At 29.9% G+C, this 18,740-nt stretch overlaps 1 protein-coding gene across 1 annotated transcript in view; it reads right to left on the bottom strand.

Annotated features, from left to right (window-relative positions):
* SLC9B2_1 (Sodium/hydrogen exchanger 9B2) overlaps positions 1–4,208 on the bottom strand; it is a 62,475-nt gene extending 58,267 nt beyond the window's left edge. The window contains exon 1 of the mRNA XM_012941927.2: positions 3,662–4,208. The gene's annotated coding sequence lies outside the window, so the exon portion shown is untranslated. The remainder of the gene's footprint in view (positions 1–3,661) is intronic.
* Between the last annotated feature and the right edge of the window lie 14,532 nt (positions 4,209–18,740).

Raw genomic sequence — 18,740 nt, 5'->3', positions numbered from 1 at the left:
TCACATAGTATGATATAATATTATACAACTCTATAATATCAGTTAATTATCAGTAGTTGTTAATTAGTAAGAACAATTTTATTCAACCATCTATATACTCAACATCCATTGGCCGAATACCATCAGTAACAACCTTTTGTGGGAGAGAACAAACCAACTTCCAGCTGAAGAGGAAATTAGGAAAAGACGATGAAAATGGATAGGACATACATTAAGCAAATCATTAAACTGTATCACGAGGCAAGCCCTAACTTAGAATCCTGAAGTGAAGCGGAAAAATGGAAGGACAAAGAACACATTACGTCGGGAATTAGAATCAGATATGAAAAGCATGAATAACAACTGGAAAGAGCTGGATAGGATTGCCCAGGACAGGGTTCGATGGCGAATACTGGTGAGCGGCCTATGCTCCTTCACGAGGAGTAACAGGAATAAGTAGTAGAATATGTTGTTCATGATATGTGAAATATCAATGAAAAATATGTAATAAGACTGAATAAGAAATGATTTCGAAAAATATTGTATATTGTAATATGCTAAATAACATTTCAACTGATTGATACAGAGAAAAGGTACTTCAAAAAAACAAATAAATATGAAAGAAGTATGGTGGAGACTGTATTGATTTAATAATTTAGTTCATTAGTCAATTAAAGCTAGATCACCATGGAAAACCTGTAAGTAGTCAACATCGGTTTCGTTCTAGTATGGGACATCTTAGCTGTATGCATCCACGATCCCGCTCACGGGATTTAAACCTAGGACCCTTGGTCTTGCACGCGAACGCGGTAATAATCATTATGTGCTTATTAGTGACTGGCTTCAAGATATATATCCTGGAGTTCTAGTGAGAAGCAGTAACCGATGGAGTTCAACCGGATCTGTTGTGAGATAATAACTCACTGAAGACAATGGTGGATGTATCGCTCAATTTCGTGGATAAGTTGAAGTTGAACATTAACATCGTTGAATACCGGCTCAGTGGTCTAGTGGTTAAGCATTCGCGCGTGAGACTGATATGTCTTGGGTTCGAATCTCGCGGGGGGTGGCATCGTGGATGAGTTCTGCTGAGGAGTCCCACAGTAGGACGAAACGGCCGTTCAGTGCATCCAGGTTTTCCATAGTAGTTTAGCTTTAATTGACTCATGATCTCAACTATAAAAACAAATATGAGTTCATTATTCAGTTGGTTTTAATTGCATACTGACGAGTACAAAGGATATAATACATTTTTTAATTTGTAAAAAATAGGTGAGACTATAATTTATAGACGAACCAATCAGATTGAGAACAACAGGTCTTGAATTGTGATGCGTAATTCATTCATCCATGTGACCAAATATCGTCTTGGCATTTTAGTTGATACCAGTTCGTGATGAAAACCCTAAATCTAATTCCTAACTTGAACTATCAACTGTCAGTCATGATCCTTATTTTTCAAACTGCCTTATAACCCTCATTTAGCTCTAGTATATAGGTAAACACTCCTAAGGTCATTGTAGTGTCATTGAAAGGTCATCTATAAATTATAGTCTTACCAAAAAATATTTTAAATTCACATGACTAAAAGAAATAATGTCTTAATTATAAATTACTTTATAGTTAATTAGAAATTATTTATTTCATAAATGAGATAATACAACATATTAATTTGTTATAGTTATTTGGAATGAAGTCAACTGATAAATGTACCCTATAAAAGGCAAATATAGAACTCCAGGATATATATCTTGAAGCCAGTCACTAGTGAGTATATGTTGATTAGTATCAGAAGGGATTTTGTGGAGATTGTAGTAATTTCAACAGTTGAGATCATGAGTCAATGACCAGTGGAGTTCAACCGGATCAGTTGTGAGGTAGTAACTCACTGATGACAATGGTGGATGTGTGGTTCAATTTCGTGGATTAGTTGAACTTATACACTGACACCGTTGGATGCCGACCGGCTCAGTGTTCTTGTGGTTAGGCACTCAAGCACGAGACTGGTAGGTCCTAGGTTCGAATCCCGCGAGGTAAGGTCGTGGATGCGCACTGCTGAGGAGTCCCACACTAGGACGAAACGGCCGTCCAGTGCTTGCAGGTTTTCCATGGTGGTCTAGCTCCAATTGACTCATGATCTCAACTGCTGAAATTACTACAATCTCCAAAAACTCCTTCTGATACAAATATAATTTCATTACATTCTGATCTATCAATATTTCAATAATATAATTATCATAATTAAATCTACTCGAATACATCCATCATGATAATTGTTTTACAACAAACGAGCATTTAATATATTCATTTTGAAATAAAAATAAAGAATGTTTGTTTGAAAATTAATAAAATATGATGGTCATGTACAACATAATCTTCATTGTTATTAACTATGTAGAATTGTGAAGATTGTTTGGGTTTGGCTTGAGACCAATGTTAAACCACCAATGAAAATCTGGAAGTAGTGAACAGCCGTTTCGTCCTAGTATGGGACTTCTTAGTAGTATGCATCCACAATTCCATACAGGGGAATTGAATCCAGGACGTTCGGTCTTATGTGAGCGCTTAACCTCTAGATCACTGAATCTAACTTCAACCAATCAACAATATATATATATTTGTAATTTCCAGCAGCATAATCGTCATGAATAACGTTTCATTATTCTTTATACCATTCAAGTAACCAAAACATTTTTAGTTTATTTACATTAAATGTATAATAACTCCAAGCTTCCAGAATCTATTTGAGTATTATTTTCAGTTCAAAGTTAATGAATTACAAGAAGCTTGATGTCCATTAGCAATATTCCTAAATATAATTGTAAATTTTCGTATTCTCATAATAGAATGATTAGATAACCTGTATTCAAGTATATTTCAAGTTAACAACGATTTCTAAGTTGTTAAACAATAGGTTAAATATAGCATAATATAGTTTTCATAAAACAGTTCTCGAACATCATATAGAATAAACAATTTAGTATGATGCCAACAGTTTGGAGTAGTTTAGTCAATTGGTAAACATTTATTTACAAGCTGTAAATTGAATCAAATTAGGTCATAGAACGAAAGCGAAAAAAAAACATTTTTTTTAAGAACAGAAAACATATGGACTACACTTTCTCAACATTCACTACTATAGAGAGTTTGTTGTATTTGTCCAATCTCATATAATCCAATAAATTTCACAAACTCTTTATAGTTTAATAATCATATACTCATTAGTGACTAGTTTTGAGAGATAAGTCCAAATGTTTCAGTGATAACCCATGCCTAATGAAGTTCAACCACATCAGATATGAGGAAGTTAGTCACATATAGCATTGGAAGATGGCTACAAAATATAGCTCACTGAATGACTACAGTTAGAAATTCAAACGATCAGATACTAACTAAATAGTATAGATAAAAAGAGTTTACCATAAGATCTGTATATCTTAGATTCAATCACTCATGTCATCGTTAATGATCACCGCTAAGGAGTCCTATATTAATACAAGACAGTAGTCCACTACTTCTTATTATTTTCAATGATTGTTTAACACAATCAGTTAATGTTATAAATTAATTCATAAATGATTTTAGTTACCTTAACAAAAACTTTCAGATCTGTTTTGTATCAAAATTTGTAAATTACATCTAAACATTATCATTTAAAGTATGAACAATAAATTACACTTACATTGAAGATTCATATCTCATTATTATTGTGAATTTGATGATATTATACTACACAGATGAATGATTATTGATTTTTGAATATCTTGATAATACATAAATATGACAAATAATAAAATCCAAAATGTTATTGAAATATATATATTATCTTCCAAGAATTATCATGAATGAATTACGTTTTTCAACGATTATCAAAAGTGTACTTTAACTGTAATATAATTGCTACTATAGGACCTTCTTTTTCTTTAATACAATATTTTTTGTCTAAACTTTTGTGTATTATATTCCATTTTTATTTAGTCTTTATAAGAATAAATCTAATTTACTACACCTTAGGATTTCATTACTTGTGTTATGATAATGTAACAAGGAATAGTTCCATTAATTTTGATACTAATTATACTAGTCCTATTAATTATTTCTGGTATTCTTCATATACCAGTGAGTGATTGTTATCATGAAAAACAATTATGGAATTCTTTGAGTATATATCTACACATAAAGTTCTCAGGAGGAATCGATGAATAAGTTGTAGAAATTTCTTTGCAGTGATTTAAAAAATTAAAAAATTTCCTAGTTGACTGGTTAGTAATAATAATAATAATAATAATAATTTTGAATTCTGAATATATTCAGTAATATTTTTGTTAATCTATCATATTCCCATGAATATTCCTGATTATAAAGATTGAAATAAAAGTTTCTCTAAATGAAATTTCATCATTTTACCAAAGTGAAATTTATTATCTAACCTAATCATGTATTCCCTTTGTATTGACCAATCACCATTCAATGTGTGTTATGTAATGTGTCAGTAATTTTTTCCCCATATTAAAAAAAAATAATATAAAAGCTAATTACTAACATCTTGAAAATAAACATAAGAGATCAGTAAACATTATATCAGTTTATTATAAGCTTAAAATTGGCAATAGGAAGGTTATTTTTCTAAAATGAACTAGTTGAGTAAGGAAGATAGTTTCACTTCTAAAAAAGAAAATAAACAATAATTAACGAGAAGTTAAATATCCCTATTAGGAACGGATAATCTGATTGGTGATTATTTATATTATTCATAGGGCGTATTATGCCTTTATTGAAAACAAAAAGTGGTTAAAATTACCATATTTTTTTCTTTTATATACCGCTATTTTTTAAATAATTACATACACATATAATATAACATACGAGAATAGTATTGTTTACTGTTATAAATAAGGTTTGTACATTCCAAGAATGATTTTTGTCGGGAACTATTGAAAAACAGACATTATTAGATTACTGTTTCGTCTGAAGGCTAGCACTCGTTAATTGAGCACACCCACAACCTTACAACTTGTCAAGGCTATAACTTTCATGTTTCGTAGTGAATAAGATATATTTAAATTACTAGATAGATTTCCAATGATCTATACAATCTCATTACATAAAAAAAGGTGAATAAAAGTAAAATTGGAGACTATTACACAACAACAAACTGGTTTTAATTAATTTTGCTAGTTATATAATTTGAATACTCTTTCGTAGAATTATGATTATTGCACCGCCTAGAGCTTTTAAACTAAGATAAAAAAAAACAAATTATCAGTGCTCTTTGGTTTTTGTTTAGTGATTTCTCAAATAAACAACCAGTCTATAAAACACACAGAAAACAAAGTATGAATCCTTTCAGTTAAATTGATTCAATATAAATTTGAAAGTAAAACACAATAATATTCAGACCACATAGGTAAAAATCAAATTGGAAAAAAATCCATAACAAGTTAGAATTTAGAATTTTTCAAAAGTAAACATTCAACCAGAAATAAGTCTGTAAAAAAATCAATTAGTTTTTAATGTGATAAAACAAACAGGAAAATATCCTACAACTTCATGAAAATGTCAACGTTGACCAACTGAAGTATATTGCCCTGGTACAACCGAGGATGATGAGAGTCAGCTCTCCCTCTCCAAATACTCTCTCATAGCCACGCGTATATTCACTGCCTTCTCGCAGCAGGAGTGTTGTTTACGAAATTGAGAAGACGAAAAGCGAATGTCCGGTGCCTTAACCTGATTGGTGGACACGAAGAGTCCACCCAGAGGAGTTGGAAAACTCAGATTCCAAACCAATGGTTTACATGGAGCCCCAGTATCTTGAAGGAATAAATAAAGCATGAACCAATCATTGGTCACTGGCTACCATAAGACTTCATCTCCCAATGTTGCTCCACTGCCTTGTGGATTAAACCTTTTGATCGAAGGCTCCGGGTGTGGCTCCTAAGAAAACCACCTGCTTTAGTTTGGGTACCCGGACAGTATTATAGCCCATACATAAATCAAGTGACTTGTGTGGTGCATATTTATTCGGTGCCTTTTTGTACCAATATCTATGTGTTTAAATAAATAAATAGAAGAATATTTCAAAAGCCATACGATAAAAGGGTTTCAATTAGCGAACGGTTTTATTTTGTGTTTCATTTGAAATAATAAATATTCTAGAAATATTCACAACTTAATGAAACTCTAACTTTTAATCTTTTGTATTTCACTTCATATGTGTTATTATTTTCCTGCATATAAGAAAGCTAACTGACAATAATTTATATAAGTCTCTATGTTTACACATAAATTACTGCTTATTAACAAGCAAAATTAGATATTATTATCAGAATGGTAGGTTTGTGGACCGTTTAGTAGTCCTGGTATGGAACTCCTCAATAGTGCGCATCCACGATTCCGCTCCACGAGACTCGAACCCTCAATTTCGTGGGTTGGATAAAGTTACATTTTAACACAGTTGAATGCTGACAGGTTCAATGGTCTAAAAGTTAAGCGTTCGCTCGCTAAACCGATAAATCCTGGGTTCGAATCTCGCAAGCTAGCTCGTGGAAACACAGTGCTGAGGAGTCCTATACGAGAATGAAATAGTGATCCAGCGCTTCCAGGTTTTCCATGATGATCTAGCTTTAATTGACTCATGATTTCAACTATTAAATAAACATTTATATTTTATTTTAAATAACTTTATAATAACCGAATAAAACAGATTTCATGAATGAGAAATGATTCACTTTTCATAAACTAATTACATGAATGATAATGATAATGTACAAAACATTGTCATATACAGCTTTAAGTTTACTATACAATAAGTTATTCCTTTAGCTTTTTTATATTTCAAAGTATAATTACTTAGCAACAACAGTTGATTAAAGAAAAAACTTTTTGATTAAACTCCATCCAACATTTATCTCCATCAAAAAAAAGAAAAAAAAAGAGAAAAAGAGGAAAAGAAAGGAAATTTAAATAAACATTAATTTTATTTATGATTTGCTTCAAGCAAAATCTAATAAATCAAAATGATAGTTTTTTATTGGTAAATTTTGTCTATAAACACTTCTCAAAATAGAAATAAATTCTGACCTGATTACAATCACTTAATCTTACAATAATAAATGAACTATTTGATGAGAAAAAAAAGGGAATAAAAAAAAACCTTTTTTGTTTATTATTTCAAGTTTAACAATCATTTACTTAGTGAATAAACCAATGAAAGTCTAATTATTATTAAGTGATCAGTATGAGATTGTGAAGATTATTAAGTTTTTGATTGAGATCATGAATTGCTTGATGTTAGATGATCATTGAAAACCTGGAAGCACTGGATGATTGTTTCATCCTAGTATGAAACGTCTCATTAGTGCGCATCCATGATCCCGCTTACAGTATTTGAACTTAGGACCTATCGATCACACACATGAACAATTAACCTCTAGACCACTGAGCTGAGATTCATCAATGTTAATATGTAACCTCAACCAGTCCACGAAATTGAGTAACCATCTATCCAATAGAATGATAATAATGAATAGAATACTGTAATTGTTTTTCTACAATTAAAGAGAACTTTCATATTTTTTTAACTGTACAAAAAAAACTGAGTGGAGTACTATGTTAATTATTAACTCTTCAAAGTGTTAACAAAATATTTAATCAATAAAAAAACAAAAAAAAAAACATTCTACTCACTATCACTAAAAGTCCAAATTAAGCTATTCTAACTAATAAATCTTATTAGTTTCAAGAGTTAATGCACATTCTCATTAATATAGATAAATGTAAGTTACTTACTTCTGTTATCCTCTTCTTTTTTTAATTTTAAACTTTAAAACATTAACCTTCTTTTCTTTATTGATAACACAATCTCACACTTATCATTCTTTAATTGTATTACATTATTTATTTGAAGTTATTTACACAGTTATGTAACATCTTATATAAGAATAGACTATTGAATAATTCGTACTTGTTGAGCAATCCGAGTAACTACACTTAGGGAGAATTTCAGTAGTATGAAAGGATTTATTCTGAAGCTATAAGCAGTTACAATTTTTCATTGGATATATGACACTCATATTCAATAGATTTTAATATTATGTGTTCTTGTATAGATCTGCACTAATTAACAATCATTTAGGTAATATCTTTTATCTGGAAATAAAGCAAACTGATATTGAGAAAATCATTTTTTGGTTAATATTTATTCTTGTCATAAATATCTGTGAAATAAAACTAGAAAAAATGCAACTAAATAGTTTAGCTCTCTCTTTCCCTCTCTCTCCTCTCTCTCTCTCTCTCTCTGTATATATATGGATTGAAGCTAAGCGATAGATTTCAAACTATTCTGTACTAGATTTAAACTCACTGAAGGCAAACTGTAAACCTCTTGAAATTAATTCAGTTTTATGTGATACAGTGATTATCAATACTTATTGTAACCACTTCATTATGATCGACACATTTTAATCTACCTCATATATAAACTTTAAGTTGGAGCAAAAACTACTGTAAATCATATATATATATATATATATATATATATATATATATATATATATATGAGAGCGAGAGAGATAAAGAGAGAGCTAAACTATTTAGTTGCATTTTTTCTAGTTTTATTTCACAGATATTTATGACAAGAATAAATATTAACCAAAAAATGATTTTCTCAATATCAGTTTGCTTTATTTCCAAATCGGCTTGTTTTCATCTATTAATCACAATTTTAGTTTTAAAATCATAGATTTCATATTTAGGAATGAAAATAACATTCTGGATAATTTTTATTATTGGTTAGGAAGTATCATAAAACCAGCGAGACCATGATTTGTGGACGAATCAATCGGATTTAAAATAACAGGTCTTGGATTTTAGTGTTAAATTCATTCATTCATTCATTTAGCTAAATAGCCAATGTCAGTTCGTGATTTAAAAAAATCCTAAATCTAATTTCTAAACTAAACTATCAACTGTAAATCCTATTTCTAATTCCTCACACTGATTTATAACACTCATTTTGTCCTAGTTATTAGATGAACGCTCTCAAGGTCATCTTGGCGTTCCTCAAAGGTCGTTCATAAATTATAATCTTACCCATAATGTCTGAGTAACAATGCAATTCAAATGTGATTTTTGTTATAAGTTGACATCAGTTAAAAAATGTACTGTAAACTACAAGTTATTTGAGAGCTATTTAGTTAACGTCCAAAACTTATGTAAGTGAAGCACACATGTATGATTCTTAAACGATTATACACGTTTTCAAGTTTATAGATTTATTTCTAAAATCTTAAAATTAATCTGAATTTTCTATCAATATGATCAACTTAACAATATTGTCTAAAAAAATAATAACTCTTAATTTAATATAACGTGATGACGTTTGAAACGAACAGTACTGTGTTCAAGTCCCGGAGTGAACATCAACTCTGCAATGCAGGTACATCCAAATGACGAGTCACAAATAGGACGAAACGCTCATCCTAGATCTCACTACTAACCATTATCCATCTTTGCTTATAAACTGTCTATGATAATAATGAACATTGATCCTTAGAAACCTCTCTTGAACAATTGCAAACTATAATCAGTATGCAGATTTAATATCTTAACAAAACGATTTGGTATATCAATATGTTTATGTGTAGTTTTCTGTTTGAAAATTCTAATCAAATAAAAATTCAAAGACAAAGATAACATGATATTAAAACAAACTATACACATAAAAAGCAACTAGTTCACTTAAAGCCTATGACAAAAGACAATAGAGAAATAAGAAAAGATAAATATAAACGTAAAATGAGTGACATTTTAAAAAGAACATTTTAACAACAATAAACAAATAGAACTTTCAGAAAAACTAAAAAAAGCCTATAGAGAAAAATTATTCCCTTTAATTACATAGAAAGACTTCTCAACTAGTATAGAAGTATATATGTGAAGTTACTTTTCAATGACCTATTTTATTTATTCATTTTTTGTAACAAACTGTTTTATGTTTAACTAACGGTACATATATGTATAGAAAGATGATTTTTAAGTTATACACAAAGTTGAGTGTCAAAAGAAACCTTTTATTTGTTCTTTAAAATAACAACTCAAAATTTAACATTCAACAGATCAAAACAATATCAATGTCATGGATTAATAGTTCAATGTGAATATTTCTGAAATAGTGAAGAAAATTTGTAACTCAGTTGGATGATTTTGATAGAGTTTTGTTCTCTGAGCTGAATGATTTGGTTATGAAGCTTTCATCGTTCTTCTGAACGATATTATCAGTACAAACTTCAGTTAGAAGTTCTTCATAACTGTTTCATTTTTAACTTCACTATTTTGTTTACCATCAATCCAAAAAAGAAAAGAATTACTAAAGATTATATACACAGAGATTAAATATAAAACTCTGATATGTATATAATGGTGATATATATATATATACTTGGATACACAATTCCAATGACATTTTTCGGGACGATTTTTTAACACGATTATTGATATGATGATTTTTTAAAAATCGAATTAAAAGATTTGCAAAGATTATCGTTGTCACGCCATATCACAAAGTGCTAAACATTAAATCTTCACTTAAAAGCATTTTGTTTATGCTATGAGTATTATCCCTTCATTCTTATGCCCATCATTAATAATCACTAACATAAAGACTAAAACGAAGATAAAATAACTGTTCCATGCTACGTAATTTGGAATAGTCCTTTAAATTTCACATAATTACGTGATGGAAACGAATCGTATTTATCGTATAACTTAATAAAGGGAAATTATAAAAGCGATTTATATTTATCGATTATTGTAAAAAAAAACTCGATGCTTATTAAGTAATTGTTATTAAGCAAATATTCTTGCTTAAATGAAATTTTTCTTAGTAAAACACTACAAAATTTCCTTCTATATACTCAGTCAGTCTTAGTTAGTCAGTTACAAATATATATCCATCCAAGCTGCTATACATCATTGGCACAGCAAGACGAAGTTATCACTTCAATGGTAGTAATGTATAAAAGAAAGACTGAATATAAGGATATAGTACGTGAAAGAAGATATAAAGCAATTTTAGTGTCACGTTTTAAGGAAAGACAAAGAGTGTATCCACCTAAGCTATTGTGGTTAATTCTGAGCCATGTCACCCAGAGTCTCCAACCATTGGTTACGATAGTCACGCGGGCCCCAACCAAGTAGTCTGCATTTACCAACATGGCTCAAACCAGAGGTTAGTGACTCAACTACTGATGCAACGTTTTGGTTTGGTCACTCCTAACTTTCTTCCAACCATCCCCAACACTTATCAGCATTGAGCATCGGGGTAATCAGTGTTCACGTATACGTAACATGTGGCCTGACCATCTCAATCGATGAAGATTTACAACCTCATCAACTGATTCATCATCATTCCCTAATACCCTACGTTTAACCTCACTACTTACCCAGTGATCCCAGTAAATGTGAGAAATATTTCTAAGACATCTGTGATTAAATACTAATACCTTACGAATATCTTCTAGATATCTCTATATACTAACTGTTACAAACAACAATAACCATTTCAAATGCCAACCAAAAACTATCATGATTATACACATATTCGCCAATCATTTTCGTTACTAAACCATTATATATATTCATATATACCACGTGGAAACTTCAATCATACTTAGTTTAAAACAGACCATTTACACTAAACTAATTGAAAGCTCAATAAGAAATATTTATATTTTGTTCATTTGATAGATAGATAGATAGATAGATATAAACAAAACCTGAAAACAAAACAGTAATCTATTTAACATTCCTAATCGAATATCCAGAAAGTTCCTAATCATCTATACATATATATGCATATTGTAATATTCAACTACCATATACTATATAACGAGATTTTCTTTAAGTTATCGATCAATGTTATTATATTATGTCTAGCCAATAATAATAAGATTCAATTGAATATGATTGGTTAAAACAAAATTAGATAGTTACTATTCAATCTTGTATAGATTTACGCACTATTTTTGAAATAAACAAAAAATAATAATAATAATGATAATCATTTGTACGATTAAAAGAATGTAGAAGCCGGAATGTAGAAGAAGACAAAAAGGAAGAAGAAGAAGAAGAAGAATCTAATTTATCCATAAAAATCTGTTTGCTTCACTTTTCTGCTGGTTTATTTTCTTTTGTTACTTTTCTTTTTTTTAAAAGAAAAAAGAAAAAAACTAACCTCAAACAAATAAAAAGCTGAAATAATAAATAAACGCTGAATTGTTTTCGTTTTGCAATACGTTCTATGATTTTACAGTAAATAAAAATGGTAAATGATAAATAAATTTATTATTTGGATAACGGCTCAATGGCCTAGAGGTTAAGCGTTCGTACGTGAGACCGACAGATTCTGGGTTCGAATATCGTGAGGCGCATTTCTGAGGAGTCCCACAAAAGGACGAAATGACCATCCAGTGCTTTCAGGTTTTCCATGGTGATCTACCTTCAATTGGCTCATGATCTCAAGTACTGAAATTACTATAATAGCCATAAAAACCCTTTTCATTGGATTTTGTTACATTTTTAATAGTAAATAAATTGATTGCTTAATTAGGTTTATTGATGAGATTATAATTTATGGACAACCTTTGAACGACGCTGAAGTGACCTAGAGAGTGTTCACCTAACCACTAGGACTAAATGAGCGTTGTGAACCAGTGTGAGGAATTAGAATTAGAATTATCAATGATATTCGACCGTCTTTATTTGTCCTTTGTTCACCTAGCTCGTCTAGTTGAGTGCAGAGCGCCAATAACAGAATCATTTATGCGAATCATTTATTTCAAACATAGTTGGTTTTATATATCAGCCAAACAGACCGAATCACGCCATACAATAGGAAATAACATTTATACAAGATCAAGCCAAAAAGTGACTGTGAACGTGGGAGACTGCAGTTAATAAACTGGGTATAAGAACATTAAATCGTATAATAATAGTTTATAGGTCAAATGAAGCTTATAATAAGAGGAGTATAGGTATACATAATCTACCTACTGAACAGTTATAAAATAAGAAGACATATATAATATCAGTCGATTAATAGTTCTCAGAAGTTACCCATAATCTAATCTTCACTGGGATATAACAAAACCTAGAATCTTTTCAATTATTAATATGTTCATTTACAAGTTTAATGAGTTAAAATGACTTTATATATATGTGCTGTTGATAGATCACAACATTCTTCTCCATTTTTTAAACTGTAATTCACTGAACTAATTTGTAGTAGTACTATTGGTTCTGTGTACAGATAGATGAACAATACCATTTAATTATTTGATTGTTTCTTTTTTTAAGCAAACATTGACGTTAATTGAGAATATACAACTAAAATTAACTATTTATTTCGACAGAACAATCAGAAAACTGAGCAGATCTGAAACATGTGATGTATTTGAGCAATACATTTCAAACATATACTTGTCAGGGCATTTTTTATGAAAATTAAATGAAAGTCTGAGCAAAAAAGGTAACAAAAGGGAGAGGAAGATTTTACATCGTATAGAAAGAATAAGAAATTGCCGCGTTATCCTGGGCCATAAAATAACTTAAGGATTACCAGGGTAAATTCAAGATTACAACAAATTGTTCTTGTATACATAAGGGGGATTTAAATTTACGAATATCCATGGCTTCAATGAATCTGAGAATTCGTTCTTGAAAATTTCTATACAACGTTTTAAGAGCTGTGTATTAATGTCAATTTTTCGCTCGGCTTCAATGATTTGTTTCGCTATCGATGAACATGGTTTTCTACCTCCGATGTTGATCGAACCATTTGACACTAATCGGTTTTGAAATCATCTAGGTACATATTCAGTGACCCTTGATTGCATTGTTTGATTACTCTCCCTTATGTATGTGTGTCCACACAAATATGTAAATTGGTATCAACAAATGCACTAATATTTTACAGCAGTATTGTTTTAAAATACTTCATGAGTACTTCCATTGGTAATTTTATTTTAATTTCAATAGTTATGATCATGAGCCAATTGAAGCTAGACCACTATGGAACACCTGAAAGCACTGGACGGCCATTTTTTCCCATTATGGGACTCCTCAATAGTGCGCATCCACAACACGGACTGGCTGGGTTCGAACCCAATACCAATAAGTCTCGCGCGCGAGCACTTAATATCGTTACTAACACTACCTAGTAATAATTCTTGTAGATCAATTTCGTAAATTGTTTCACCCATATTCATTTATAAACTATATCATATCTTTCAACTCTATTCAAAGAAAATTCAACACTAATCTAAGTGTTTTAAAAGTTCCTAACTAAAACTGCATTCATTATACTGTTTTTAATTAAAATCTCTTTGAAATAGTAGAAATAAACTAGATGTCATACTTGTTGAATAAATATACTTTTTACTAGTCGTTTTTTTCCTCTTATTATTCATATAGGCATAATAAATGTTGATAGTTTTAACAAATTATAACATGTTTTCAAATAGGAATGTTTAAGAAATACTTAAATTAATAATTAAACTTTCACCATTACAAATTAATTACAGCATGATAGCTTGATAAAACTATTTCTTTATCATGTTGTTAACTGTCCTAAATATTAAACAATTTATTACAGGTATTTATTGCAATTTATTAGGGTCTATGAGTTAAGTTCAGTCAGTTAGCTACAACGTAGGACCAGGTACATATATGTATCCGTCCAAGTTGCCATACCTCATTAACACAACAAGATGAACACCGAATTCATAGAAGTAGTTAGTTCAATGGTAGTAATATATATATATATATATATATATATATATATATATATATATATATATATATATATATATATATAAGAAAGATTGTGTATAAGGCTATAATACAGAAAGAAAGAATTAGTTCGTAGAAAGAAAGATATAAAGTGATTTTAATCTCATAGTTTAAAGGAAGACAGAGAGTGTATACACCTACTCCATTATGATAGATTCCACTAAGTTAAATTCGGTCTACTTATTGATAAAATCTTTTCACAACCTACACAAACTAATTATTTTTCCATATGTAAAAGCCTGAACTATTCAAAATTATTACTATTATGCAAAATGTAATTGTACTATTCAGATCAATATTGGATAAATGCAACGTATAACTAACATAGTGTTAAAGTTATGCACATTAATTAATAGTATATATTATAGAGTTGCAATACAACACTCTGAACTTAACTATTACATGATATTAACTGTGAAATAGATTTAGATTAACAGAACAAAAAAGTGCTTATCATTTCATCATTCTGTCATATCAGTCGGCTATAACTTTAATATAATGAAGTTATAACATTCATGTCATAATATTGAAACTTATGCAAATGTTTGTTATGTGTATATTATCTATATATATTTTTTCCAACATAAATAATCCTTCATATCCCGTTGAGTTGTTATTATGGTGAAAACTAATGTAACGTCAAGTTATAAATTGTAAATAGTTTCCTATTAAATAAGTGTAAATAATCATTTCTTACACTTGTATTAGATGTTAACCTTACTAGAAATAATCAGCTTATAAGAAACGGTTGATTTCATAATCGTATTCCGTCAAATTTTTTCATAGTTCGATATTCGTTAGATTATTATTTAAAAAAAACTGTGGATCACTGAATGAGTGTTTTATTAAAGTATGAGACTCTTCAACAGAGTACAACTCATACTACACTAGAAGTGGAAGCCTTGACCATTTGATCTAGTAACAAATCCTTAGGCTTTAAACTAATGATTTAGAATCCATTGGTCTAATCTACAAACTTTGATGAATTCACAACGTCGATTGATAATCAGATAATAACATTTACGATGAATGTGATATCTGCAAATTGCATTTTATTATTCACTACTTTCTACTAAAACCTCTGAAAATCTCAAAATAATTCACTGAATAATCAAATAGGCATGCCTTGCTTGATGTTTCCTGAATACGAATACAATTTATAAGATGTTATCATCACGGATTGACAACAGAGAGCAATGAATTAATTTTCTTCACTTTCAGTTTCTTAATACGTACAATAACAGTAAAAACTAAAACTGAATTATTTTCTGCTTTAAACACCCCATCTATGTATGAATAAATAATATCCCAATGAGTAGATTTTCGTTATTTATTCTCTGAAGTGGCTTACACTGAGTCACAAAACATCAGAAAATCTAATTTTTCTACTCATTGGGATATTACAAATATACTATTTTATTTACAACAATCTACCCAATCCTCAATTTATTCGAACTTATCAAATCAAACCTTGGTAATGATACTTACAATCTCATCTATGTATTTCACAATAAACTAAAAAAATTCATCCTATTTGGTTTTTGATTAAGATCATGAACCGATCGATGTAGGACCACCATTAAAAACCTGGAAGCACTGGATGGCCATTTCATCCTATTTTGGGACTCCTCAGCAGTGCGCATCTACGATCCCGCTCGCGGGATTCCAACCGAGGACCTATCAGTCTTGCTCGCGAATGCTTAACCTTTAGGCCACTGACTCAGCATTCAACAGTGTTAATGTCAATCATTTCATGATCTCAATCAAAAACTTAATCATCTCCACAACCCTATACTAATAATCATTCTATTTCATTTCCAATAATATTTGTACTTATATTTTATGATAATTATTTACCAGGTACAGTGATTGATTAATCTCTGAATAATAAAAAAAAACATAAAACATTCTCGGCATAACATTTTGTTTTAATGAGTATTAATTCCAAAGTGAACTGTAAGAAATTTATTTGTTGATAAGATTGATTTTTTTTTCTCTTTTACTTCAATTGAATAACTCTTGGAATCCACTTTCTACATTAAAATATCAAATCTATTCTAATGAAGAACTGTATGTATGTTTAATTAAATTGTTATAATTGAATCAATAAATTACAATTAATGACGTAAATAATACTGTAGTTAATTGGAAAGAAATAGTTACATTCAGATGTATGTATTATGAAAACAAAGTTACTGATAATAATCAATGTCTTTAATGCAATATAATACAACATACTCTATCATTTGTCTTATTGTACATTTCAATGAATGGAATACAAGGAACTAATGAACAGTAAGTAAAACAAATTACCATTACTCCATATAGATAGAGATTTTGGGAGATTTTTAAAAAGTCATAATTTTTGAACCTGAAAATATATCTAAGGTGACAAATTGATACGACAATAATTGGTAAATTAATTCGTTCTAGTATGATGGTAGCGCGATTTCGTGGATTGTTTATAGTTAGACATCCCGGCTTAATAATCCAGAAGTTAATCGTTCGCGCGCGAGATCGATGGATCCTGGGTTCAAATCCCGCAAGCGGGATCGTAATTGCTCACTACTTAAAAGTCACATAATAGAACGAAACAAAAGTTTAGTGCATTCAGGTTTTCTATAGTGATATAGCTTTAATCGACTCATAAATTCAACAATTAAATGATTACAATCTCCACAAAACCCCCCTTTCTGATAGTAATTCTAATTAACCTATTATACTAAAATTTTCAGTTTATCTTCAATATCATTTAGAAATTAATTTGAAATTATTGTAATTTATCAAAAATAAACTGTTGTTATATAACTCAAGGCTTAAACAAGGAAGATATTTTATTTTGTTTGTATTTTGTATTCATTTGAAAGTTGAAGCACTCAAGTACAATTCAAGTTGATTCAATTTTTCTTAACTTTACATAGAATAAGAACTTTCGTTTAAATTTGATCAAATAGTTTCACAGTATTTGGGCACCGAGCTAATATAAGAGATTAAAGAGGAACAATGTATTTGTAAAATCTCAGAGAATGAATTTTGAAATAAACTCAACGTTTCGCCTGGTAATCTGGTCCAAGTTTTTTCAAAGAAAATATTACATAGAATGTTTTAAAAATCTTTAAATGACATAGAAATGTTTCAATCAAAGTCTAAATTATTTAATTAGATACTTAACATTTATATTTTAAACAAAACAAAATTAGTTTTACTCAATCTTGTAATTTATAATGATAATCTAATGTAATACACTTGACTGACGAGAACTTGTAACTACATAATATATTATCTCTTTCTTAGAGACCAATCATTTTGCCTAATTTGTAACTAATTTCATCTGATATACTTTGTCATTTAAAGGTAGAGCTTAAACTTAGTTAAACTTTATAAAACTTATATGCTAGAATAATTTCTTTACAACCATTTATTGTGTGTATAAGGTTTTATGGAGATTATAGAATTTTCTTATATTTTAAATCACAAACTGATTTTAGTTAGTTAGACCATTAATAAAAACCTGGGAGCACTGTAAAATTGTTTCGTCCTAGTATGAGACTTCTTGGAAATTCACATCCATGAACTTGTATCCAGAAATCAAACTCAGATATTGTGCGTGAACATCTAACCTAAAGACTACTGAATTGTCATCCAACAGTGCACAGATCCGACTCTAATTAATTCTTTATATTAAGGTCCCCAAATACCCTTGTACGGCCGAGAGTGGGGAGAGTCCTCTCTCCCTCTACAAATGCTCTCACATGGCCACGTGCATACAATCACTGCCAGGAAAGTCCTACTCACTAACCTCTCGCGGCATTACTGGTGTTTACGAAATTAAGAGAACAAAAAGCGAATATCCGAGGCTTTAACCGGGTTGTTGGACACAGAGAGTCCACCCAGGGGAGTTGGAAAACTTT

This window comes from Schistosoma haematobium, chromosome 1, assembly GCF_000699445.3.
Source record: "Schistosoma haematobium chromosome 1, whole genome shotgun sequence".
Lineage (NCBI taxonomy): Eukaryota > Metazoa > Platyhelminthes > Trematoda > Strigeidida > Schistosomatidae > Schistosoma > Schistosoma haematobium.
Note: the sequence above shows the minus strand (reverse complement) of the source record. Positions and strands in the feature narration are given on the sequence as shown.